Genomic DNA, 26,458 nt, shown 5'->3' on the forward strand with positions numbered 1-26,458 from the left:
TGTGTCATCTGCTCTGCATCCCTTCCTCTACAAAGCGGCGAGCAACTCCAGATCTGCTGCTGAGCAGTGGCACTAACGGGAATACTGACCCAATGTGCAGGTGCTTCGGTGGCAGGGGACACCGGAGCACCTGGAGAACAAGCAAATGCCACGCAGACATGAGCTGGGACTCAAAACGGGGACCTTTTTGCTGCGAGGCAGCGATGCCCTGGAGTTCCTGTGAGTGCAGAGACTCTGATGAGACTCAACTGATAGAATTATGATGAGAAAACATACGACCAGAAGGACGTCATGGATGCTCCGAGCCTGGGAATCAAACTGATAGAGAGGCTGTAAAAATAGCCTGAGAGAGGCTGAGAGGCAACACCCAGAGCCAACCAGTACAGTGATATCACACACACACACACACACACACACACACACACACACACACACACACACACACACACACACAATGGCTTCTATGGGAAACTATTAGGATTCAATGCAAAATGTAAAACAGTCAACACTGTTTGGGTGGAAATCAGTTGTTCTACATCTGTATGGAAAGAGTGTGTGTGTGTGTGTGTGTGTGTGTGTGTGTGTGTGTGTGTGTGTGTGTGTGTGTGTGTGTAAGATACTGCATTTATATAGTAGTGCATCATCACACTAACACACACACACACACACACACACACTCGTTGTGTGATTAATCAATATAATAATAAATATCCTGGGTGACTACATGAAAAAGCCCCGGCAGAACTTTGCGGTGCAACTCCCTCACATCAGAGATAACAGCAGTCAGTGTGTGTGTGTGTGTGTGTGTGTGTGTGTGTTACAGTATCTGCTACATTAGCTTCCCTGGAAGGAAGTGCCATGTTAGAAAAGTGTGTGACATCAGAGGGATTTACAGTGAGTGTTTATGTGAGTCAGCTTCAGCTTCTGAGAAGTCTTCCGTTACCTCACTGGGACGCTGTCATCCTCCCAGTTAGTCCCAGTCCAAAGATCGCTCTGGAAATTGTCTGCTTTGTGAAGAATAAAAGCCTCAGGCTTTAGCTTCCAGCTGAGCAGACGTGGCTGGATCTTTCTGCCCTCTGGAGTCCCGAGGAAGTGACTCAGGAGGGAAAAATGTCTTTGTGATTTCAACACCCATTTGTGAGTGCTTGAGAGGCAGTTTTGGGGGAAGTGTCACTTTAATGGGTTTGGAAATGTGAGACGAAGACTTGGAACCGCAAAGGTGAAATAAAAATGTCACCCCAGGTCATTGCTGAGCAGAGGAAGGTCTGAAAGAGTTAAAGAAGACAGAGGGTTGGGAAGGAGTGGAAAATGCAGGTAGAAGGAACTGCGTCCAAAATTCCTCAAATGCTGTCAATAGTTTGGTGCATGTAGGAACTAGAAGAGGGGCAAGACTCCATTCCAGCTCAGATTATAACAGTTAGAGAGAAGCTCATGGCAGCGGCCAAACAGTGTCAAGACGACTGTGGGTGAGGAAGTCAATCAGGGTTTAGGGCTGACACGTTACACACCCAGTGGATGAACTATGGTGGATCACACACACACACACACACACACACACACACACACACACACACACACACACACTAGATTCCATCTCCTTGGAGAACCACGTTGTCGGGTAAAAGCATTGTGTACCATCCTATAATTCATGAATTGTGATTCTGTACAAACAACTGACCTTTGACCTTCGTGACAAAAGAACAACAGCCATATCAATGTGATGGCATGTCGAGAATGTGTGTGTGTGTGTGTGTGTGTGTGTGTGTGTGTGTGTGTGTGTGAGAATGTGTGTGTGTGTGAGAGTGTGTTATCCAACTAAGCATTCATTATATTTTAGACAGAACATTTACAGAATTAAATTACTGTGATACGTTTTGTATTAGTTTTCATGTTTGTTTTGAAGTTCATGCAGCAGGACATGAGAGTCCTGCAGTAGTGGACGATGTCTGGAGGGTGCACGTGTGTGCATGTGTGTGCATGTGTGTGTGTACATGTGTGTATGTGTGTGCATGTTGTGTGTGTGCATGTGTGTGTCTGTGTGCATGTATGTGTGTGCATGTGACTGTGTGCATGTTTGTGTGTCTGTGTGTGTGCATGTGTGTGCATGTGTGTGTTTGTCTGTGTGCATGTTTGTGTGTCTGTGTGTGTCTGTGTGTGTGTATGTGTGTGTGTGCATGTGTGTGCATGTGTGTTCTGATGGAACAAAAAAGTTTAAAAGTTTGTCATCTCAACGGTGAATGACAATCACTTGTAATACAACATGAGGATGAGTGAGAGTCCAAAACAAACTGCACAGGTGGGAGGACTGGGAGGACTGGGAAGGAGCTGACTGGGTGACAAACACTGGTGAACGAGGGAAAAGGATAAAGAAAAGAAGTACATCAAACAGACCCAAGAGGGAGGCGATTACAAAGTAAAGCAGGAGCTCACAATACAGATACTAAGAAGGTTAAAGTACTGTAGTATTTGCTTGTAAATACTTCAGCATGCTAAAGTTCATTCTCTTTTTATTTCTTTCTGATGTATTCAGTCAGAGGAGTTTGAAGGTTCGGGTTCTTGAGGTCAGAGATGTCGAGTTGTAACCGAATCAAAAGAACATTCACCTTCCAAAAGCACTGGACTGAGAGGAATAATTCCAAAGAAGCAAGTACTTTAGCGAAGGATAAAGTACAAATAAGACAGGAAATGGACTTTGATGGGACATAGGTACCCCTGCTTGCTCTCTATCACTGCAGTACTGCTCCTACCAGCCTGGTCAGACCTAATGATCCCTGTAATCTTTTACTTCCTATTATTTTGAAAGGATTTCCCAACTGTTAGCCACTAGCATGAACTCGTCTGTGCGGGCGGTGCAGCAACATTAGCCAACGACAGGAAGAGAATTAAAACAAGATGGTTTTGCTGGATTTGTTGTTTATCACAGTTCAACATACACGTGAATCACAGGGACGGAGCAGCACCAGCGCTGGATCAGCTGGGAGGGAGTGTGGCCCGGTGTGGGTTTAGGTGCCACATTTGGAGCTGACAAAGATCCAAGCATCACGTGGACGCTGAGGACCTTTGAGTGCTTTCACTCTTACTTTCTCTCCCCTCTACTCATCTGTGCCCGTACCACTTCTTCTTCCTCTTCCTCTTTTTCTTCTTCTTCTTCTTCTCACAGACGTCTGGGGACAATAGGATCCATCTGTGAGGTTGTAAAACTCCCTGGAATGTCATTAAAGAGACAGTACTGCCAGCAAATGGCTTCAATTAGCCTGTCACATGCTAATAAAGATAGTTAAGAAGAGGGACAACTAGCCAAGGCGCACCCACACACACAAAAACACCCACACACCCACTTGTAAATGCCTGAAATGATCATATCCTGATGAACGCTGCAGTGGGAGGCTCAAGGTTCTGTTAGGGTGAATGTTCGTCTTCCTGCTCCCCCTGAACCCTTCAGCTGACGAGATCCTGTGGGGGCGGCGGGCCGGTGGGGAGGTTATCAGGAGGTGCTGATGGAATTGTAAGACATCGTATATGTAAAGGAGTAGAATGAGGCAGCAAAGGTGCTAACAGCAGAGAAAGAAGCAAAGCAGCACGAGGCCGTGGTGCAGTGGAAACCTTACAAAGGCAGCCAGAACTCCAGAGATGGACAACAAATAAAAAAAATGAAGCTCCAACTCATCCTGACTCACCGCACTTTCACCCAGCGGCTCAGGTGTGAGGTTTCGCTGAAGTGGTCTGATGGTAAGATCATTTGCACAACGTCCACTGGGACGCATTCCATTTTGCAGCCAAGCGTTGAGGTTGGTAGAAGGTTCTACTGCTGAAGCTGGCGCACGTCTGACCGAGGAACCAATCACATTCCACTCACTCACTCTTCTCACCATTTTTAGACACTGCTTGTCTTTGTTGACTCGGCTTTATCAGTGACCCTAAAACATCATCATTTAAAGGTGGCAGCAGCTGACAGCGGGATGGGAGTGTTTACCCGCCCACCACAGGGGGTCTGTGCACCCGCCGAACTAATGAGAGCGTTGAGATGGGAAACACACAAAAACCAGTATGAGCACATTTCTCTCCCAGATGCTTCGCCGGGGAGTCCTGGGAGGGTTGGAAACTATTCGCAGCCTTTCTCCTCCTGTGTTTGTCAAGGCCCTCTTAAACAAATCCATTAGCACCAGGCTCCACAGGGTTTGACTGGACACACAGTCTCTGGCCAGGTCCTCAGATGGACACGCCCATTCTGGCTGGCTGGTCCAGGCACTGGCCATCCAGACTCAGCAGGGGTCCAGGGTGTTTGGTCTGAGGGAGCGAGGCAGGGACGGAGGAGGGATGGCAGTTTCTGCTGTGTGTCGCATGCTTTTAAAATTGGGCCGATTAAAAGTTTTGGATGAAATGAATAAATCAGACCACTGACCTGATGGGGTCGATCTCACTCATCGGTCTTAACGGACGCTGCAAAGATCTGGTTTAGTACCTTGACCGTGCAGTCGGGGATCAGTCACAGCTTGAATCGGCCCCGGACTGGCTCAGTGCTCCTGTCAAAGCTCCACTGCAACAACACATTAAATGTTAACCCTTCCAGCGAGAGTCGAGCGCCATGCTAGCTGCTCTGTGAGGGTGTGCTTGAACTACAACCTCGCTTCGCTGAGTCACTCACATCGCTAATGCTAGCACAATGATATTTAGCAGGTAAAATGTTGACGTGATGGTTTGGCATGCTAGCATGCAAAGGTTGGACCTGAAACTTGAGCTGCAGGCTCTTTGGGATTTACGGCGAGGCCAAATTCCAATCCTTTTAATCAAGTTACTACAAACTTAATGTCACCTGCAGTGTGCGAGTGGATGAACTTTGGTGGATGAAGAACTCGTTTCCTTTACATAAGTGGAATAGAACTGCCCAACATAACAGTGCCCTGGTAAAAGTCCAGAAACAACAATAAGGTATTCAAAATTCTATTAAAGCAAAAGTGAAGAACTATTTGGCACTGGATTTACCCCAGTATCTAAAGTAAAAGTATGCACAGGACAGGACATTTGAGTATTCTGGTGTCTGGGGGTGTGCAACCCTCAAACCGTTGACCTCTACAGGTCACGTTCTTGTCCTGCGTGTTCTCGTTACGTGTGTTCTCGTCCCGTGTTTTCTGGCTTTGTCCTCTCTGAGTTGTCAGGCTGCACATTGAAAATAAACGTCACCAGTTTTACTGCAACATGTTGTTCTTCAAAGTAAGTCAAGCAGAGGGTTCAGATAACCTGCGCCATGAAATGTAAAGGAGTAAAAGTACACACCCCTAAAATATACATGCACAATTCAGATACCTTGACACTGTACTGAAGGAGAGTACCTGAGTATAAGTACTGTGCACCATATACGTGTCCAGTGCATTAAACAGCAGTTTCCACTTTCATTGAAATACTTGGAATGCATCTTTGCATACATTGTCTCATGATGTCACCACTATGGCTTCGTCAGCGGTTCTGGAAGACGATGTTGTGGAAGGAATCCAGAGCAGCGTCAGGAACGTTGCTGCTGATGCAGGTGACCTGGCGGCGGCAGCTGGGATCCTGCGGGACAAAAGCGCCGCTGGCTGAGGGACAGCAAAGCCCTTCTGACCGGCCTTTAGCATCTATTTAACTCTGGACTTTTATGAGTTCAGAGCTGTTGCCCTTTATTATTGCTGACGATTTATAGCTGCTATACAAACAGACAGCTGGGACTGACGGTGCAGAAAACACAACCAGGCCCATTCACAAAAACTCCATTCAGGACACGTGAACCGGATCAGACTCATCAAGGCTGGGGAAGTTAAGAATGAGCGACATCTTGAACTGCTGTTGAAAATCTGTAAATACACAGTAAAGATCACATTAGATAATTCAATATTTGTTGAGAATTAAGTATTAAAAACAGCTTTTGGCTGGGCTTCTTCCTGTGGCGGGTCGTTGAGGAAGACCGGTTCAGGGAGAAGCTGGATTTATTCTGAGGCAAACTGGGTCCAGTAGGCAAACTGAGGTGTGTGTGTGACAGAATTCCTCCAGTGCCACCAGCTAAAGCATGAAAACATGTAACTGATCAGTTTTAACTCAACCCAAAATCGACTTTGGTTACCGTGTAAATGTACTGTTCTGAACTGCACTACTCTGTAGACAAGGTAGCTTGTAGGACACAGAGGTTGGGAACTCGAGGGCTTGATTACATCGAAGGCTTGACCCGGACTTTAGACAGGTGGCATGAAATGCATTGATTATTGAATATTAACATTGTCCTTATTATTGAGAGCTTCATATCCGAAACATAGTTGGGTCACGTGACATCTAATGTCAGAGTAGCTCAGGCAACATGCCAGCAGGCGTGCAGCGCAGAGCCTCCTGCTGGGCCCTGAGCCCTCGGGCTGAATGCTGCAGCACCTACAACTCAAGCAAACGTGAAGTTAAAATGATTGTAAAACAAAGGCCTGCTAACAAACGAGTCATCTGCATATGAACCGCGGACAGTTGTGTGATAGAGAAGCTGTACGAGTCAGAAAAGATGGTTGTGTAACTGTGACTGTGGTCAACAGCTCATAACTCATCTCCAGTCCGTCTGCGTTACAAATGTTTGACTTCCTTCCACCTCTGTCTCTACAATGTAGAATCTACATGTATGGTGTGTCTTTTGTTATTTGTACCAATATAATTCTGTACGTTGCTGATGTTTCGATGTTGCTTCCAGGGTTCCAGTTCCAAGCTGCACGACTCTGCACACTCCATAACAGAGGTGCAGGAACATTTCTCTGCTCTTTTGTGCAGTTGTTCCCTCCAAAAGCGCATGAATCGTCTTCAAAAAGCCAGAAGTGCACTTTTTGCAACAGAGAGAGTGCAAAGCTTACTTAAGGGTAGAGGATTGACTTCCTACAGGGAACCCCCACAGGGACCAGGCTATGAACATGCTGGGGTGCATGCTGGTGCCTCTAGATTGGAGTGTGTATGTTAAAACTCAAAAAGAGAAGGTTTCGTTCCAGCTTGAACGTGACAGGAAATCTGCTTTTCTTTCTGCGCAGGGTTTGTTGTCTACTCGTGTCTGGGGCTCCTGCTGCAGGAACAGGTGCATCTTAGTGTTTTTCTCATCTGGGAGAAATGCTCACATGCCCAACAGAGTAAAAACAAAGATAAACTGCCCGGCCAAACATTATGTAACTGACCAAAAACTCAGCGTGTAACAGAAGCTCTAAATAAACAGGTAGAGATTCCAGCGTGCTTAAAGGACACCGTAGTCTGGATGTCAGTGAGGTTAAAACTCTGTGGACGTGCATGCTAGAGAAAAGGCTGTATTGTGCTCTCGCCTTGAACAAGCACACTTTTTCCCACAGAGCTAAAACACACACAAATACACACACACGTGCTTGCAGACAGACTCTTGCTTACGGTTTTCCCACAGTGCTCGGCACTCCTGGGGGACTAAATTGCGGTAATCCAGGGCAGCGAATTCAGATGCAGCAATTACACCATAGTGAACAGCTTGGGAACCTAGACACAAACACACACACACACACACACACACACACACACACACACACACACACACACACACACACACACTTTGCTTATATTGCATTTACTTGGCACAAAACGTACAATGCATCAACACATGCCCAAAAACAAACGTTCACTTTGCTCTCCTATCTGTCTCTGTGTCTCCTGTCTCATATTCATACTTGTGCACATGCAGGCACACACATGAAAATACATATGTAAACACACATGTACACACACACACACACACACACACACACACACACACGCTGTGCTGAGAAACCATCCGCCTGTCAACACTGCAGCAAATTAACTGACATCAAACACCAGTGAGCACAGGCTTAGACATGTAGGGGACACAGAGGAGGTGGAGGACATGGGGGTGGAAAATAGGTGGGGGGGGGGGAAGAGAAAGCCAGGTAGCAATGGTAAAAGAGCTTTAATACAAAAGATTTTATTTTTAAAACACAATTGTGTTTGAATGGAGGCTGGTCAGCTGGGGAGAATACGTCCCCCTGAGCACCGCCTGGTGATCTGGTTGGCTTTAACATGTTCCACTGACATTTAACTCCAAAGCAATCACTGTCTTGTTTTGTACAATGTCTGGTATTTGTTTGAGGAGAGAGAGAGAGAGAGAGAGAGAGAGAAGGATCAACTGGTGGCCAGAGACATCAGCGGCGCACTCTTGGATACTCTTCTGTGTTCATCAGTTGAAAGTTAAAAGCAGGAGAGAAATAACAAGGATCCAGACCGGGTCTGTTCCTCAGCATGTTCCTGACAAAGCCAACCACCCAAGATGTCTGCTGCAGCAGTTACAACACCCTTGTGGGCTTTTCTCATGATACAAGGTGTCTTGATAATACGCTGTTGTTGGTGCATCCAGTTTAATTACCCTTAGCCCCAGGACCTCAGCTGATGAGGCGGTCCTCAGTGTGGCCAGGACACATTTGCATACACACCACTGAAAGAATGTGGCCACGTGTTTCCAGACCACCTCTGAATGTGGTTTCATTGATGTGATCTCAGGACACTGAGGCTGACCAGTTGTGCATACGTGTTCCTGACCCCTCTTCTTCTCCCCTCATCCCAGATCCTGGTGCTGCTGGAGGAGGCTCCAGACCTGAAGAGGCTCCAGCTGCCACCCGGAGCTCCACCTGCTCAAGTCCCCATCTGTTCATCAGTCTCTCCTCCTTTCTCTCTCTCTTTCTCTCTGTCCCTCTCTTTCCTTCTGTCGCTCTGTCTTCCTCCATTCTCTGTCTTTGTCTCTGTCCATCAGTCTCTCCTCCTTTCTCTCCCTCTTCATCTCTGTCCCTCTCTTTCCTTCTGTCTCTCTGTCTTCCTCCATTCTCTGTCTTTGTCTCTGTCCATCAGTCTCTCCTCCTTTCTCTCCCTCTTTATCTCTGTCTCTCTTTCCTTCTGTCGCTCTGTCTTCCTCCATTCTCTGTCTCTGTCTCTGTCCTGCTCTCCTGCTCTCTCTCTGTCCCCACTGATCCTGGATCTGCTCCACCTTCCTGCTGGTAAAGGAAGGTTCTGGTGGCTGCTGTTGCAGGATGTGCTGCTGATGGAGAATTGTTGGGTGGAGGTTCATTGAAGGAGGGAGGTGCTGGACCTGCTCTACTTGGACAGAGTCAGGACGGAATTTTGGTTGGGGTTTGGCGCCGCACAAATAAACCTGACTTGACTTGACTTGTGATCCGATCACTCAGGACGGCCAGGTTGATCTTGTCTCTTCTTAAAAGATAAACTGCAGTAACGCCAGTGTGCAGGCTGATTTTATTGGAAATCAGTGAAACCACATGACATGGATGAGGAACTTCCTGAATCAAAATATGTGGTGTAGCAACAATGTCAGTCCAAATCAACTCGATCAACTCCCTGTTCCAATTTTTTTCAAAATATACTTCTTTCCTTGTTTTACTTCCTGTCTTGGTTCATCGGTGGGTTTAAATGAGCCATTGAAACAATGAGTACTGCACAAAAGCACGGCCACCATTTTGAACTGAATATGTCAGAATAATGGCTACAGAATGACAGATGAGATGACGAGACGATGAAGAAAGTGAAGTCAAAGCTGGCATCGTTAGCCTCTGAGACAAGTTGGGTTCAGAGCCTCAGCTGGACCTTCGGAGCACGCACAGACCGCCAGACTGGGAGGAGCATGAGCGTACTGCAGGGAGTCAGTCCCTGCTGTCCACAGATGTTCGTCCAACCATGCTTTCAGTCAGACTCACACGTTTACATGCATCTCATGCAAGTCCAGTTTTAGGCAGATTAACTCAATAAAGACTTTTCCTCACGTCCTGCTGACCACTGCGCCTCCACCGCCTCCACCACCTGCATGATTTCACCCGAATTTTCGCACAAAACTTTTCCCTCCAACCTGCAACACACAGGAGTAGAAAAAGTGAAACATGGCATCTTGAGCAGGACCAGTAAAGTGTTGCTCATGGTTATACCACAGTCTGTGTGAATACTTGAATCTGATTGGCTGCTGGGGGTCAGTTGGATGGGCTATTATCCCCCCCCCCCCTCCACCAGCTCGTATCTATGGCCGCTCTATTTCCTGGAGTCGTGAATGACCTTTTTGTTGCACGGGAAGCTTATGAGAGGAGAGTAAACCTTCCAGGTCAAACTATCAGGGTTTACCTTGGATACAGAGTCATGGCCTGGAAAACAGTGTTTACTTTGATTGTAAAAAAACAAGGAAATATAAATTCATGGACTTCGAGCCCCCCCCCCCCCCCCCCCCACAGCCACCAGTGGTTTTTAATTTGATACTAAAAATGTGCATCAAACTAAAGGGATGGAAAGTCAAACACTTTCTCTTTTGATGGCTGATCTTTCTCACAACCCGTCGAACTGCAACATTAAAATGTGGTTTGCGAGTGAAGGTCCTCAGACTGCAGCTCTGACGTCCCACTGTTGCTGTCAGTCTTTCTTCCAGTGTCTTTTCTTTGGCGTACAGTGGGCAGATTTCGGTCAGTGGATTTATCATTTCTGTGGGGAACTGCCCAGCAGGCCTTCACTCCGCTGTGTAGGAGTGAGCACTTCATCATCTTCCACAGAAGTTTCATGCTGGTACTGCGATATGCAACATCAGCAACCCCCCCACCCCCCGGCCCCTCCATGGACCAGACGTGACTCCCAGTGTTGCTGCATCTCACACACTTGGACTGCTGACGTCTCCAAACAACGCCGCGCCAGTAAACCCCAGTAGGAGGTGTGAACTTCCACCAGTGTGATCTCACATGTTTGCTTTTTCCTGGTCTGAGGACAGTTCATTGGATTATATTAGAAGAGAGTGCAGGATAACAAATGTCTGCTTAGTAGAAATTCCCTTGGGGCGTTGATCCTGCCAACCTTGTCAAACAGGGTTTAACAGCAGCGTCACGCCCTCGAGCCGCGTTCAGAGTTTTCAACATGGAATCAGAAATGTGTCCTCAGCCAACCACAGCACAGCGCCGAGTCTTTTATGGCTGCTGGTTCAACACTAAGTGTTAATCTTTGTGTTTTTTGTCCACAAGAACGAGCCACCTGCCATCCTACCTACCTGTTGCTCCCTTTGCCTTCAGCATTACCGTTGATCACAGTCCACCAGGGTCTTCTGTCCTGGGCTTTCCTGTCTAGCTGTTTCCACGGTAACCCACGCTTGATGTCTACACCAGGTCTCAAAGGGTTTCTGGCCCTGCAGCTGCCGTGACGTCCCGGCTTTCATCGCGCAGTGTGATACGTCTGTGGCGAACCTTCCTCCACCAGGGTTGGGCTTTGTTTGTGTTGTTTGGAAGGAGGTTTTACATGATCCTGTCTCTCTATCTTCTGATGTGTTTTGGGTATCGGGTTTGTTAGTCCTCGCTCCAAGTCGGGTCATGGATTACCGACTGGTACCAGGAGACCACGTGGACATGGGATGGTGTTGAAGCTGTCTCGACATGTCAAACCCAGCCAACTCTGCTACTGTGCAGTAGAAGCTGTGCCCAGTGAAACGGTGTCATCGTCTGAGTCCTGTACCTTCAGGTCTGAGGCATCTATGCTTTCCAGCGTTTGCTAACACACTGGAGCAGCACTCGCAGTTCTTCTCCCAGAGACGCAACAGAGCGCTGCAGTCCTGTTAATTACCAGAGCTGATTTATGTTACCACCCACCCACCGGGGCTGCTAAAATGAACCCCACACTGCCAAGACCAACTTTTTCCAGCCAAAGTAATTTTTGCTTCTTTACGGAAATATATCACTTTGTCTTCAAACAGAGTTTCAGAATGGACTGTGATCAAGGGTTATGAATTCAGACATTATAAAAAGTGACGTTAAGAACACATCATAACGGATAAATCTACTGGAGGTAATCGTGACTGGCACTGGCTACAAATTAAAACTGTTGATATTAGAAATGAAGTTTAATGGATCTATTTTTGGATGGAAGATCATCGACACCGACGCTGGAGGTTATAATGTTCAGTATGTAACTGAAGCCTGTGTGTGTGTGCGTGTGAGTGTGAACCGATGCGTTGCCAGACTCTTGTATCGCCGTGCTGCACTCCAGTCTGAGTCAGCTTATATCTCTGGTGTTGGGAGGCACTAGACTGACCCTCCACACCTCCAGCCCCACAGCTGATGAGTTGCTGGGCTAACAGGCAGCACTGGCAGCACTGGCAGCAACAACACGTGTGTGTGTTCAGCCTTGTTTATCTACTTGTGGGGTCCAGTAAACTGGAGCTCACTGTGCTCGTGGGTTCAGACATTTTCAAGGGTTAAGTCTTGGTTGTAGCCTCAGAATTAGACTTGGGTTCAACTCAGAGGCTGAGGAATGCACATGTCAATGACAGATCCCCAACAACATAGTCATACCAGTTTGTGTGTGTGCGTGCATGTGTGTTTGTCAGTGTGTGTGTGTGTGTGTGTGTGTGTGTGTATAATTAGGGCCCATGTCAGCTGCACATTAGCTCTGTAACTGATCTCAGGGGGTGTTTTCCTGTCTGTCAGGGTCGGCCGCTCAGAGACTTCTTAGTCTACCTTGCGATCTTTTCACTGGATTTTTATGGCATAAAAAGCGATGGTGCGGTGAGCTGCTATCAGACATGTGTATCCACTGTGGGTTCCATGTCTAAAGTCTTGTAAATCACAGAAAACCAGACAGGACTCAGAGAATGAATACCCAGCCATGATGAATTTTCAGTCCCTGAAATTTGGTGCAGGGGCCCTAATTAAAGCTGCAGGTATCTGCATTTTGCAGATGTGTCCCGTAGCTGATGCTAAGCAACACCATGTACTATAATGTTAATATCAATTAAATGATTGTTGCTACAGGGCAGCCCAGTGGAGCAGTGGTCCTCACTGTGGCCCCCCATCAAGGAGGTTGTGGGTGGAGCCCCGACTGGAGCACGGGGTCTTTCTGGGTGAGTCTCCATGTTCTCCCTGTTCCTGCTGGGTTCTGTCTGGTACTCCAGCTTCCTCCACAGTCCAAAGACATCAAGAGGGACCAGGTTAATCCAGACTCTAAATTGACCGTAGGCGTGGCTGGGAGAGCCAATGGTTGTCTGTCTCTATGTGTTGGCCCTGCCATGGACTGGTGACCTGTCCAGGGGGAAGGCTGCTGGGATAGGCTCCACCCCCACCACCCTGAACAGGAGAAGAGGGAGAAGATGGAGGGATGATGGATTATCGCTACATCAGGCTTAATTCCTGTAGCCACTCATCGGCACTATGACTTAGTTTCAGCTTGTAGGTGTCGCCAGGCTCAGACTCTCTCTTAAATATGACATTAAGAATCCAGTTATTACAGTTTCCTTTTCCATCCATCCATCTATTGTCGTCCGCTTATTCCTACACATTAAGGGTTGCGGGGGGCTGGAGCCTATCCCAGCATCAACGGGCGAGAGGCGGGGTTCACCCTGGACAGGTCGCCAGTCCATCGCAGGGCCAACATACAGAGACGAACAACCATTCACACTCACATTCATACCTACGGTCAATTTAGAGTATCAATCAGCCTCGTCCCCAAATTGATGTCTTTGGATGGTGGGAAGAAGCTGGAGTACCAGAGAGAACCCACTCAGGAACAGGGAGAACATGGAGACTCACCCAGAAAGATCCCGTGCTGCAGCCAGGACTTGAACCCAGAACCTTCTTGCTGTGAGGCAACAGTGCTGACCACTGCACCTCCACCGTGCAGCCCCAGTTTCCTTTTATATGATGAAATATCAAACATGGCTGCCTCGCCACTTTACAGCAGCCTCAATGCTCAATCTCGGCCATGATGTCACCCACTGTTGATTTCCAGCTTGTCGACAGAATTCATTGCTCACACAAGTGCAGCCAGTTTATGACGACTGTCCACTTCCATTTTTGTTTCTCTCATTTGATCACGTTAGTTTCTTGAAATGGACACTGTGAACAGGATGCACCGGTGACCCGTACCGCACATTTTACTCCCAAATGCCTTCTTGTTTGACCAGTGTGGTGGATCGCGGTCGGGCCCGGAGCACGACGGTGAGCAGAGGGAGGTCAGTAGGACAGTTGTAGGAGCATCAGAACGGAACAGCGGCCTGGTGCGTGTTTGGCCGTACACGGAACGTAAAAAAATGATCCAGAGAGAACTTTACTACAGAGAGTGTGAGGATACTTTTAAACACTGCAAGTTTGAATTAGAATACTTTATTTATCCCACGCTGGGGAAATTTGAATATTTTCAGCAGCATTTACAGACAGAGGAAGAGAGGATAACGTCCTTTAAAAAATTCAAGGAAAAACAAAAGTAAATAAATACTAACATTTATATTACAAAAATATTTACATGAAGTATAAAAAATAAGAATATTTGAGTACAAACTTTGGTGGTGTGTGTGCGTGTGTCAGTGTGCGCCGTAGAGCCTAACGCTGGAGTAGGTTTTCACTCGTGTCCCATCCTGCTCGAGTGACTCGATGGCACACGTCCTGACCTGCCGTCTCGCTACCTGACGCTTGAGAGAGGAGCCTCTGCTTGAGCCTCAACCAAACAGGGCATTAAATTATTGGACGAAAGTTTCTGGATGCCTCTTCTGAAGCCTCAGGTTCCGTTTGTTGAAACCGTCTCGAATCACTGGAACTTAACGGGACTGTGTTCGATGAGAAGATGGAGCCGCTTTGTCCTGATTTGCTGGCAACCAGATATTTCTACTTTCCTATAATGTGACAAATATTTAAAAAATAAACAACACTGTACTTAAAGACACTGGACAATGGTCATTAAGACTGTAAGCATGTGAGATCAGTTGGAACTGAGCCTGTCAACGTACGGAAAAGTTGGGTCTCCAGAGGAGTCGCCCCCTGCTGGCCTTCAGGGAAGATACCTGATCCCTCTGAGTGTAACCTCCACCACGACCACCATACGGGTCATCACAACCTTAATCATTGTTGAGGCAACCATTACACTGTTGGTCAAGGTGAAGTTACTTCAATGACATGCCATAACTTTAAACCCTAATGGTTTACCTTTGAGGGTCAACTTTTTTTTTTCTCCAAACATGTTCCCATAGCATGATTAATTCAAATACTGTGACACACTTAAACACACACACACGTACGTGCGCACACGCGCACACACACACACACACACAACCTGGGCATGTCTCACACTGTGATAACACATTAGCTGGGTCAGACCTTCATGCTGAGTGCTGAGCTCCAGCTGCATCACGTCTCCTCCCCTGTTCTGTCCTTCACTGCACAGCTGGTCCTCCTCTCAGTGTCTGTGTGTGTGTCCCTGTGTGTGTGTGTGTGTGTCTGCACTTCTACACACCACAGTGTGGCTTGTGCATTTATCCGTGTAAGGTTTGTGAGTGTCAGTGAGCATGGGTGTTCCCCGCATGTGTGACGGTTAGGATGTGCAGCTCTGTGTGTCCTGTGAGCTTTGAGATGGGTCTCATCACTCGTGTGGCTTCTTCGAGTCTGCAGCTACGTTCTGATCTCATGGAGAAGCCAGGCCAGCAGTCCTTGTCTTCCAATGCTTCAACATCGCACCAATAAATATTCTCAAAGAAATACTGTATGTGTAAGAGGTCATTTGTAATGATTCTCAGGTAGTATTACTTAGGGGGCAGATGTAAGAGTGAAGGGTATTTTACGAATCCAATAAGCAGCCAGTTTACAGTTGGGCAGGTAAAGACAGAGTGCTGGCAAGGTGAGGCTCATGGCAAAAACACAATCTGGGTGGGAGCAAGTTGACGTCTCACTGCCGGATCGTCTATGAAGGAAATGGCCTTGACTAAAATGTTCAAATCAAGACTGAAAAACACCTTCATCCACTTTATCTCGCGTTGACATTCCAGTTTTATTTGTTTAAATGTGCTCTTGCTTGATTTGACTGATAAACACAGAGTTTTGTTTTACCCTGTCATCACTTTATGTTTTGCCCAGCCTTTGTGAGGAGTGTTGGGACAAGGCCACAAGGTCGTTCTGGGGTCCAAACACACTTGAACTGAGGTGAATTCATGTCAGGAGTGGGATGTTTTGCATTGGGCAGCATGGCTCAGAGGTAGAGTGGCTGTTTAGCAACCAAAGGGTTGCTGGTTCCATCCCCACTTCCCCCAGTGAACATGTCCAAGCGTCCTTGAGCAAGATACTGAACCCTTAACTGCTCCTGATTGCCCTGTGACAGACTGGTGACCCGTCCGGGGATAGGCTCCACCCCCCTGACCCTTACTGGATACGCTGGACGGATGGACGGATGGATGTTTTGAAATCTTCAGTCACCTTGTGTATGTCCACTCTTGCTCCAGTGAGCTCTGAACCCCCCGACCACAGGCAGAGCAGATGTGCAGCATCATGTATTTCTAGAAGCTCCACCAACAGCGCACCTGCAGGGGATAGGTAAAAATACGTTTTATCCACCGTCTTTTGTTTCTGAAAATTTGTGCATACAGAGGAGTTTCCACTTCACATATGCAGCACTCGCACAGATGTTTAAGAGCTTGTTTGAGTGACGATTCCAGCCATTTGTGGTAGACTAGCTTGTCTGTGCTGCCCCAGTTGAGTTTTTGATAAACCTGAACTTTGACAAACTGAACTTCACTTTATGTCAGACCATTTTTACGTGATTAGGGTCTGAGTGTATGTGAACTCCTAAATATTTTATTCAGGAACAACTTGTTGTCTCTCTCTTGAGATGAGGATAACTTGTCCTTGGCTTTTTCTTGGCCCTAAGAGAAAAACCTGTTTTTGAGGGATTCAGTTGTGATTCATTCAGACTGAGGACACACAGAAGGCAGATCATCATTGTGAATATAAACAGGAGTGGACCCACTGCAGAACCCTGTGGGTCACCTGCTGATAGACTGAGGGGCTTAGACATACACTGACTCAGGAGGATGTTGCTGGTATGGATTAAGCCCCGCCAGGAAGTACAGGATGTTACTGTTGTAATGAAATGATCGTCCTTGAGTCGCAGTTAAGGTTAAAAACAAGACTGATTTGGGGAAAGTAGAATTAATCATGTTATGGCAAACAAAGTCCCTACAGTTTACAGAGTGTAATCACTGAATGATGGAGGAAGACGTCCTGTCGATTTGTAGCAGAACAAATCCTTTCGTTATTCATTTTCTAGTGGAGAAGTTTTTAGCCGCTTTGGTGTGTTGGGTTTTATTTGGGCCTATTGCCATGGTTCTCTGAAAATAGCCTGAAATACACACACATACACACACACACACACACACACACACACACACACACACACACACACACACACAGACTCCCGTCCAACGTCAACACCTTGATACGACTCAGTGATCACGAATGGGTAGAGAGGAACTGGTTTGGGTCGCAACGACAAGTTTGCAAGCATCTGGCCATTTTTAGATCTGGAACACCAGTCTTAGGGCTACAGGTGGTTAAACACACACACACACACACACACACACACACACACACACACATTTACTGGTCCTGCAGCGTTGGTGTACGTAAAGACTGTTCTGACGCGTGAAGCCGACTGAATCACCTCAGCTTGCTCGTGGCTTTTTTCCCCTCCTCAAACACAAACATACACACAACTTTCCTAGAATAGTCGCAGTTCTAATCACAGTTTGTTGGAGCTAATGACCTCTCAGAGTGGGTCAAAGAGGGCCACCGCTGCACTCAGATGCACAGACTTTCGCATAGTTACTGTACAAACATGCACTTGCACACACTTTCACAAGCACACTCACACATGTAGCTGGGGTGGATCAGTGTGAGGACATGGCCACCCGTGAGGGAGTTCTCAGCCTGTTTACTCTGTAATGGAAGATGAAGAGTCATAGATGATGGATTACAGGCCGGCGCTCATTCTCTCCCTTTGCCTTACTTTCTTTTCTTTCATTATCTGCCTCCCTCCATAACACGCAGTCATCGTCAGCCCGTCACGCACAGGCTCCACATAGTGTTTGTTACAAAGAAGGGTTACACAAAAGCAAACGATGACCTATGCTGGGTATCACCTTCAAGGTGCAGATGCGCCAAAAGGAGGGACGTTCTGATCCGTCTGTAAATATCCTGTAACTGCTGACATAGGGCACAATAGATAGGTGCTATATGTGGAGCAGCAGGAACAGGTTATGACCGAGTCATAGAACATGTTCTCCACTCAGGACCATGCAAGGCAGAGGCTACTCCAGATGTGCTGCAGGAGCAGTGCAGCAATTGCCAGTAGCAGGAGAATCATCTTAATCTGCATCTCTCCAGCACTGGAAGCCAGTGTCTCTGCAACCTTATCAGTTGTCTTAGCTCTGTGTGTGTCTGTGTGTGTGTGTGTGTGTGCGTGTGTGTGCGTGTGGGGGGGTTCCACTCTTTGTGTGACTATCAAGCCGACTTTCCCTCCTTGAAAAAACACCCGAGCACAGATAATAACACAATGCCTCCTGATCACAACTGCAATATCCGTAACGAATACTCGTTTCATCCGAGTATTCGGCTCGTCCCGAGTCCGAGTTAGGAGTTTATGATAAGATAAAAATAAGTTTGAGAAAATAAAGAGCCCAGCTTCCTGATTTTGGCCCCACAGGTCCTAACTCCAGATGTGAAGACACGTTCTACAGATGTGATCTTGTTTACTCAATGTCACTCATGTTTGGCAACCTCAAAAACACCAGAGGAGATGAGATATTGGTCACAGCTGTTCAAGACTCGCAAGAAACTTGGATAAAGAGCAAAAAGGACAACAATCACATGACAGAGTAAAATATATTTATTCACATCATAGTTGCTGATGGAAACTGATGGGAAGTTTTTAAATCGTGACTATACAAAGCAAATGCCGAATTTTAGTCATTATCGGCTCTGACACCTTGAAATCGTTCCATCATCGTTTTCTGAAAAGGGAGCAGAGTTCATTCTAACTTCAGTGCTGACATTTAAAAGTAATTCCTGTTAGGGTTTGTGGGAAGACAAGCAAGAGCACACGGTCCTGCGAGACGTAATCCAACCATCAACCTGACCAGTAGACAGGTCGGAGTGCTGGTGTTCCTACAAATATCCAATAAAACTCGATGTGTTTTGTCACCATTTTGTTGTTTTTGGGGTAATAAAGATGGTTCTCCAAAGGAGGAGTTAATAAAAAAATGGGTGCGTGTGAACCGACTGCCTGCTGTTGTCAGAATCAGTGACATTTGGGACTTTGACATCAGGGCGTTGGATCAATTCTTAGCAATCACCTGAAATTGCAAGATGAGCTCGTTTTCATGTTTCAGAGTGGCATCAACGCTTTATTTATTGTCACTCCAGTCCTGATACCCAGGAACTCTCGTCCTCTGGATGAAATAAAGACTGGCACCCCTCGACAGTCTGCGTGTTCATGAGATTTTGTGACAGCTTCAGCAGAACCAACCGTCTGGTTCAAGCTCCTCCATTGTTGAACACAAGTAGGGCACGAGGGTCCGTGTTTGTGGTGTTTGTCCCGCCCTTGCTTGGCTGTGGCAGCAATGTGTGAAACTGTAGCACTCGCTTTAAAACAAGCAGAGACAAGTTGTCGAAAGGAAAAAAGGTTTTGGTGGATTCAGGCCTTTAGTCTGGAGAGTGGAAACGCCAGCAGAACTTGGTGATGAGCATCCCTGACGCTTTCACCATGTTCTCTCTCTCGGATTTACTTGGCTCCCTCGAGTGAAGACAAATACACAGCAAATATGTGGCCCACAGTTAGAACTCAGTGATGGGCCAAAACTGGCCCCAGGGTTCCATTTTGAAGGTCTGATGAAAGGTACTGAGCTCTTCCACTGAGTTTGGATGGTGTGAGCTGCTGTTAACTCATTTGGGGGATGCGTACTGGACAGAGATCAACGATAGAAGAAGAGATATTTACAATCCAAGAGGGGCAATTTCTTGTTTAGTCAGTAGTATCCACACAAACCAATGATAAATACTGCACACAGAATTCCACTAAAGTAAAAAAACAGTAGGCTCCGATGACAGGCCAAACTGTGAATTTTAAAAGGCCGCTGGCAGCTGGGATGACTGACCTCTTAAATTTGTTAGTACTCCATGTAGGATAATTGTATCTGCAGCCAGACAGAAGCAGCCTGAACGAGCTGACTCAACCGGGCTGAACTCCCTGTAGCGTTTGAGTGGCTGCTAATGTCTGAGCTCCGTCACTCTCTGTCAACCGGGAGACTCTCGTCATTGAACGAGCTCCACTAATCCCTCGCCACAGCATTAAGGTGGGAGACAATCTTTGTGTGTGTGTGTGTGTGTGTGTGTGTGTGTGTGTGTGTGTGTGTGTGTGTGTGTGTGTGTGTGTGTGTGTGTCTTTGCCTCAGGACCATTGGGATTTCCCTTTTTAATTAATTCAGGATTTGTTTGGGGCACAGGGTCAGAAATGGAGACAGGGGCAGAGACATTTTCTCATGTACACCTTTGAGGCCTGTGTGTGTGTGTGTGTGTGTGTGTGTGTGTGTGTGTGTGTGTGTGTGTGTGTGTGTGTGTGTGTGTGTGTGTGTGTGGACCACACCAAAAAGGTTTCACTTCAAATGGATTTTTGAAACGAACACAAGCTCCACACAAGAGTTTGAGCACTAAGTCAGGGTGAATTCTGGTGTAACACACCTGTACATGCACATCTCATGACTGTTTACGATGGCCACACGTGTGACGGTGTAAACAGGAAGCAACGTGACCTGGTGGAGACTTCTGGGAAGACTGTTGTTTTCTTCCAAAAAGGTTGTTATGGGATGGGAATAAGGATGTGGAATTCCTTGCTCTGGTGCGAAGATGGATGGATTCGGAGAGGTTCGCACTGAGAAAGCAGAACAAGAGAGGAGAAGCAGGCTGGAAGCATTGTTGTTAAGGTGTAGTAACATTTCTCACAGTCACACTGGGCCCAAGACACTGCACGTACTTGACCACATGATGGTCGAAGTTCAAATAAGGTATTGAGGATGGTAGTCAGGCCAAATGGTAATGGAAGGGTTCGATCCTCAAGCCTGCTGGTGACCGTGTCCAGGTGTCCGTCAGTAAGACACTGAACCCCTTGTTGCTCAGGGCTGTGAGACCCTGCATCCCCCCAGAGTCCTAAAATTGTGCATCAAAACACCCAACATGGAGGATCCAGTTTGCTGGAGGATCCATTGCAGGGCCGTCTGAGGACGACGCACACGTCCAGGACAGAATATGATCCCACAAGCCAAACCACCTCTGGAGGTTGCCAGAGACGCCTCAAAGATGGATTCCATGTCCTCCCCCATCCAACAACAAATCTAACTGAAGTTTCCACCAGCAGACCCTCCATCAGGCACAGACTATCTCCCAGTCCGGAGACTTCCAAGAACCGGTACTCTGTGTGGCCATGTGGGGCTCCGCTGTGCCCAAGAGCAAGAGACCATTCCCCATCTGGAGCGTCACAACTCATCGTTTACAGTAAATAACCGTAAAAGCATCTAGCTGACGGGCCTTGTTTGTGACGTGGCTTTGTTGAAGCAACATTTCTGTTCATCTGACTTAAAAATCCATTCCCGTTTGATTTAGATTAGTCTACGTAACAGTAACAGGGTAAAGACAGCTTTGGAACGTGAGGAGTTTTCCACTGTCCTTGCATATTCTGAAGATCTGTTTGAGAGGGAAAACTTGGCTCTTGGTTTGGAGATAGAATGCGGTTTGGTTGACACATCCTGGTGATCATTCGGAGCTCTGGCTGTCCTGGCTGGGGGGTCATATTCTGTCGATGGTGTACCATTCGAAACACTGAATACAATTAACAAACCAGCAGCCCAAGCTGAGGGTCAGCTGGTTCACATCGCACTTAATGCCCACCGTGCTTGGGTGTAAGATCCTCCCTCTGGGCCAGCTTGCCGGGCCGACCAAACTTTCGCCGGAAAACCCCATCTCAGGGCCTGTACTTTAGGCCCACCATACAGGACCCCACCTACCCTGGGTTGGCTTGAACAACAGCGGCTTACAGTGAAACTGGGGACCTGGATGGACATTCCAGGGGGAGGCAGTGGCTGGTTAGGTAAGAGGACATCTCTCCTGGGAATAAAGGGGGTCCTTCCCTGCCTGAAAGTCCACACCTCCCTGGTCCCAATGTGCTTGGCGTGTGCAAAGGTGCCTCTGCTGCACCATTGTTCAACCGTCAGTCTCCACTGTAATTTTTAATTATTTTTTTAGATTTATTTTAAATTCAAAATCTAATTTAATCTCTGATTAAAAAAATTAATTGTACTTAAAATAAAATCAAAATGTGCTTCAGGGTCAGGGTCAGACATTTAGTTGTTATGGATTACGTCAATGAAGGTCCTCACAAATATATTAGGGTACACAAGGGTGTTTGTATCTGTGTGTGTGTGTGTGTGTGTGTGTGTGTGTGTGTGTGTGTGTGTGAGGGGACTGTGGGTTACTGCATATGTCAAAGGGAACTGTGGAGTCCCAATAATTTTAATACTTCTACTCATTTGCCAGCTCTGTTCGGTGTGTGTGTGTGTGTATGTGTGTGTGTGTGTGTGTGTGTGTGTGTGTGCGCGTGTGTTTCAGCTAACAGCTGAATGGTTGTTTCACTGGAGCAGGAGGTGCCCACCCTGATATTGTAGTTCCCACGAAATCCTGGTCAGACACTTTTATGACTGATAAATAGTGTGGCATGCACAGGGTTCACAGCGCGCATGCACACACTCACACACACACAGACACACACAGACACACACACACACACACACACAGAGTTTCTAAATATTCTAATGATTCATGATGAGTAGCTGACTGTTACTACAGTTTGGAGAGCTTGCACTTGTCAAAATGGCCCCTGGGTTTGTACATCTGTTTTCGAGGTGTGTGTGTGTGTGTGTGTGTGTGTGTGTGTGTGTGTGTGTGTGTGTGTGTGTGTGTGTGTGTGTGTGTGGACCTCATGCTCTGTGACATTTCTTAGACAAACATGACTCAGCCAGTAGGAATTTCAAAACTTTTTATGAGTGTTTGAGATTCATTTGTTCTGTGGTGAGCCCAGCGAATGACAGCGCATGGTTGTGAAACAAGCTTTTGTGTGAGTGTGTGTGTGTGCGTGCGTGCGTGCATGCATTTGTGTCGTAATGGCTTAAATGATTTAAATGAGAATTGTATGAAATATGGAGAGCAGCAACAGCAATAGCTCACCATCTGACAGAGATGTCGTGACTGCAAAATGTTCCTGTGAACTTGACGTGTTTTTTGTGTTGGAGAAAGAAAAAAAACGTGTAATCTAAGCCAGCTCTGAGAGCAGTGCTTCATATTTTCATGTTTTGCATTTAACATGCAGGTGTGTGTATGCATGCATGTGTGTGTAGTTAAGAGGAATGTGCTGGGTGCAGTAATTGAGAGATAAGATCGCAGCAGAGGGCTCAGGTGCTGACAGACGAACAGCGAGGTGATGAGACAGAGAGAGAGAACGTTCTCGCTCAGTCCTCCGCCGCCAGTAGCTGCATCTGTCAGGTGTGCGCCCACTGACCCGCTCCTCTTCCCCAGCGCTCTGCTCCTCCTCTTGATGTCCATAATGACCCTTTTCATCAATACAGAGTGAACATCTGTAGCTCAAGATAAGCATGCTAGCACACTAAACCGCGTGCTGCCATCCCTCCCTTTGATTTCTTTTTCAATCCCTCTCCTCGCTCTGTGGTTGCTGTCCGGCTGCATGTCCTCCCCTGCTGCTCAGCTGAATTAGTCACTAAAAAGTCCCATCAAGTATCGTTTCACCAGGAACCACATGAAAATAAGTCCTCTGTGTGTCAACGTGCTGCAGGGGATCAATCCCAGGAGTTACAGCACATTTGTGTTTACAAAAATTGTCTTTTTATGGTTACGGTTAAAAAGATATGGGAAGGTCAAGACCTCAGTGAGTCAAGTTGCATTTCATTAAAGTTCCTGAGGAAATTTCTGCACATTTGTCCTTGGCAAGTGAAGTTAGGCTTTTGTTTCTTCATTTCTTTTTTTGAGAAACGGTTGAAAACCTTCCACTAAAATTAACATGAACACTTTGGAATTCAGGGGAATTAACAGGAATAAAATGGGCACTTTGGTGTGATTCAGACGAATCAGAACTATCGTTACTAACACGGTACAACACGGGCCACACAGTTAGCTTCATTTATGTCTTCAGATTATGAATATTTATTTTTGCAACCCTTGGTTTGATAAAGCAGGTTTTGCTTTGAAACAGCAACTACGCAGATGGTTTCATAGATTCCATGTCAAGGTTTTGATATCGTCAGGTTCCAGACTATCACCTGACTCTCCCGCGGCAGCGCTATGTACCTCAGACACGTCTTCATCACAGTTTAATGAGACACATGTCTGTTCTCCACTGCTGAGGGTTCTAAAAGAAGGTTGTTCTAATGACAGAACAAACTAAAACCTGGTAGAACATGTACCCTTACCCTGGAGGGACCAAAGGGCCTAAACGCACATTTAAAGTCGTGTTTCTCTGACAACAGGAAGGTGTCAGGGGGCACAGCCCCATCTGAGGCTCTGCAGCATCAACATCATTGTCTGGTGATGTGATTATGGATTTGCTTCTCAGGCAGATAATTTGACTCCGACTCATCAGCGGAGCGAGTATTCGTCTCACGTCCACGGAGTCAAATTGCTGAGTGAAGCTCCAGAATGTTTTGTCTTTTTTTTCAAACTGACAGACGAGGAGACAAGATGTGATGTATGCAGGAAGAACATAAAACATGCTCCAAGCACCGCTTCAGGAGCGCGCATCAATCACAGTTCAGGGTGGGGACGGATGGACGTTACACTCCTCTGACATCGCTGCTCCTTCCAAGAGTGCAGATGGAAAAGGCGGATGTGTGAATTGGAGTAATGATTTTCCAAACAGCCAGACGGACGTGAGACAGCCGGTTATAGGACACACGGGGGAAAACTGAAGGTTGGTTCGCTGCTGAGCCGCATCCAAGCACACTTCCCTGTCTTGCTGGACCGGCTGGAGTGTGTGCACACGTGTTTGTGTATGTGCATGTACATGCGTGTCCTGTGGGGCTGTTGCAGGCAATATGACAAGGTTCAGTGAGATGGTGGGCTATGAAACTTAACTCCTCATAAATCGACTCATTTCCACCATAACACGCAGGGAGGATGGTGGGAACGAGTGAGAAAGCGGAGGGAAAACCAGGACGGAGGGAAGGGAACACGCTAGTTAAACAGATAATAAGTTGGGAGAGAATAAATAGAGAAGAAAGGTTGAAAGGAAAGGGCAGCAGGATGGGAAGACAAATGAAGAAGCATGTAAGGAAGAGAAATGATTGGATGAGGATTGAATACGGAACACTGTGAGTCAGCGAGAAACAGATAAGTGAGATGGGAAGGAGAACGATGGAGGAAGGACAGAAGAGCAGATAAGAGATGAAAAAGAACAGAGGAGGAAATGAGAGACAGGCTAGGGGTGGAGGGAAGGAAGGAAGGAGGGAAGGAAGGTGATTATTTGGGAGGTAGCTAGGAAGCATGAGAGCAGGTGGAGAACAGCATGACGAGGAGGTGGAACAAGACCGCTCAGGAAATCAAACAGGAAAGGAGGTTCACCTCAAAACCACCACACGGAAAATAAGTGAGGAGACCACAAGTTCATTGTGTGGTGGTGGGACGCGGTGAGCAGGCAGATCCCTGGAGGTCCTGAACACCGACGCCCAGCAGGGATGGACAGCAGATCTCCTCCTGTGATTAAAAACTATGAACGTGCATATAAACGTATTAAAAGCTGAGAAATGATGAACCTCCATGAAGTGCTCATAACACAGTGGTGGCAAATCCACACCCCAGCGGCGGCTCAGCGCTCCGCTGAGAACACGCGGCGAGTCTGTTTTTGAGGGACGACTCCTCAGCTTTCACAGAGCAAATCGCACCGGACAGGAAGCTCCCACACCTACGCCGTACTGGAGCCGGTCAGTTTTTGAAAGTAAACAATGGTGCAACCCCTGATTGGCACACTAGACAGAAAAGGACAGAATACAACCAGGAATGCTAGGTCAACATGCCTGTTAGCATGCTAGCATTGTGCAGTTACTTAAAGAAAAGAAGAGTTGGACCAGTTCTAGATAGAGAGTTTCACCCTAGAACAATGTTCATTGAATGATTGTGGCCAGCGCTCCTCTCCAAACATGGCCGCCTTCGCTGCTGCCCCCCAGCCGGTGGCCCAAGCCTGAGCTCTGCCTCAGTCCTCACATGATGTTTAGCAAACTTGAGTTGAACTTTAAAGTTGCAGCAAAAGAGCAAATCCAAATGACAGTGGTTTAGTTTGAATAAACAAGGTTACGTAGCACATTTCCATCAGGCGCGACAGGCAGCGTGTCAGGGCTGCAAGAGGCTGAAGAAGAAGAAAAGTAGAAATCTGACCGGTCGCCAGTTGTTTTGGTCTACAGACGCTTAGCAGTGCCGAGTGGAGGGAGGTGGGGAGGAAGTGCTTGGGTTGGACCAGTTCTTGGAGTTCAGGGGTGCCAGCTGGTGTTGGACATGTTGCTGCTTCTCTGAACCATCGATGTTTGGAGTAAGAGGGAAGTTTTTGA

This window comes from Aulostomus chinensis, chromosome 3 (assembly GCF_037954235.1).
Source record: "Aulostomus chinensis isolate RoL2024-O1b breed Wild chromosome 3, RoL_Achi_v1.0, whole genome shotgun sequence".
NCBI lineage: Eukaryota > Metazoa > Chordata > Actinopteri > Syngnathiformes > Aulostomidae > Aulostomus > Aulostomus chinensis.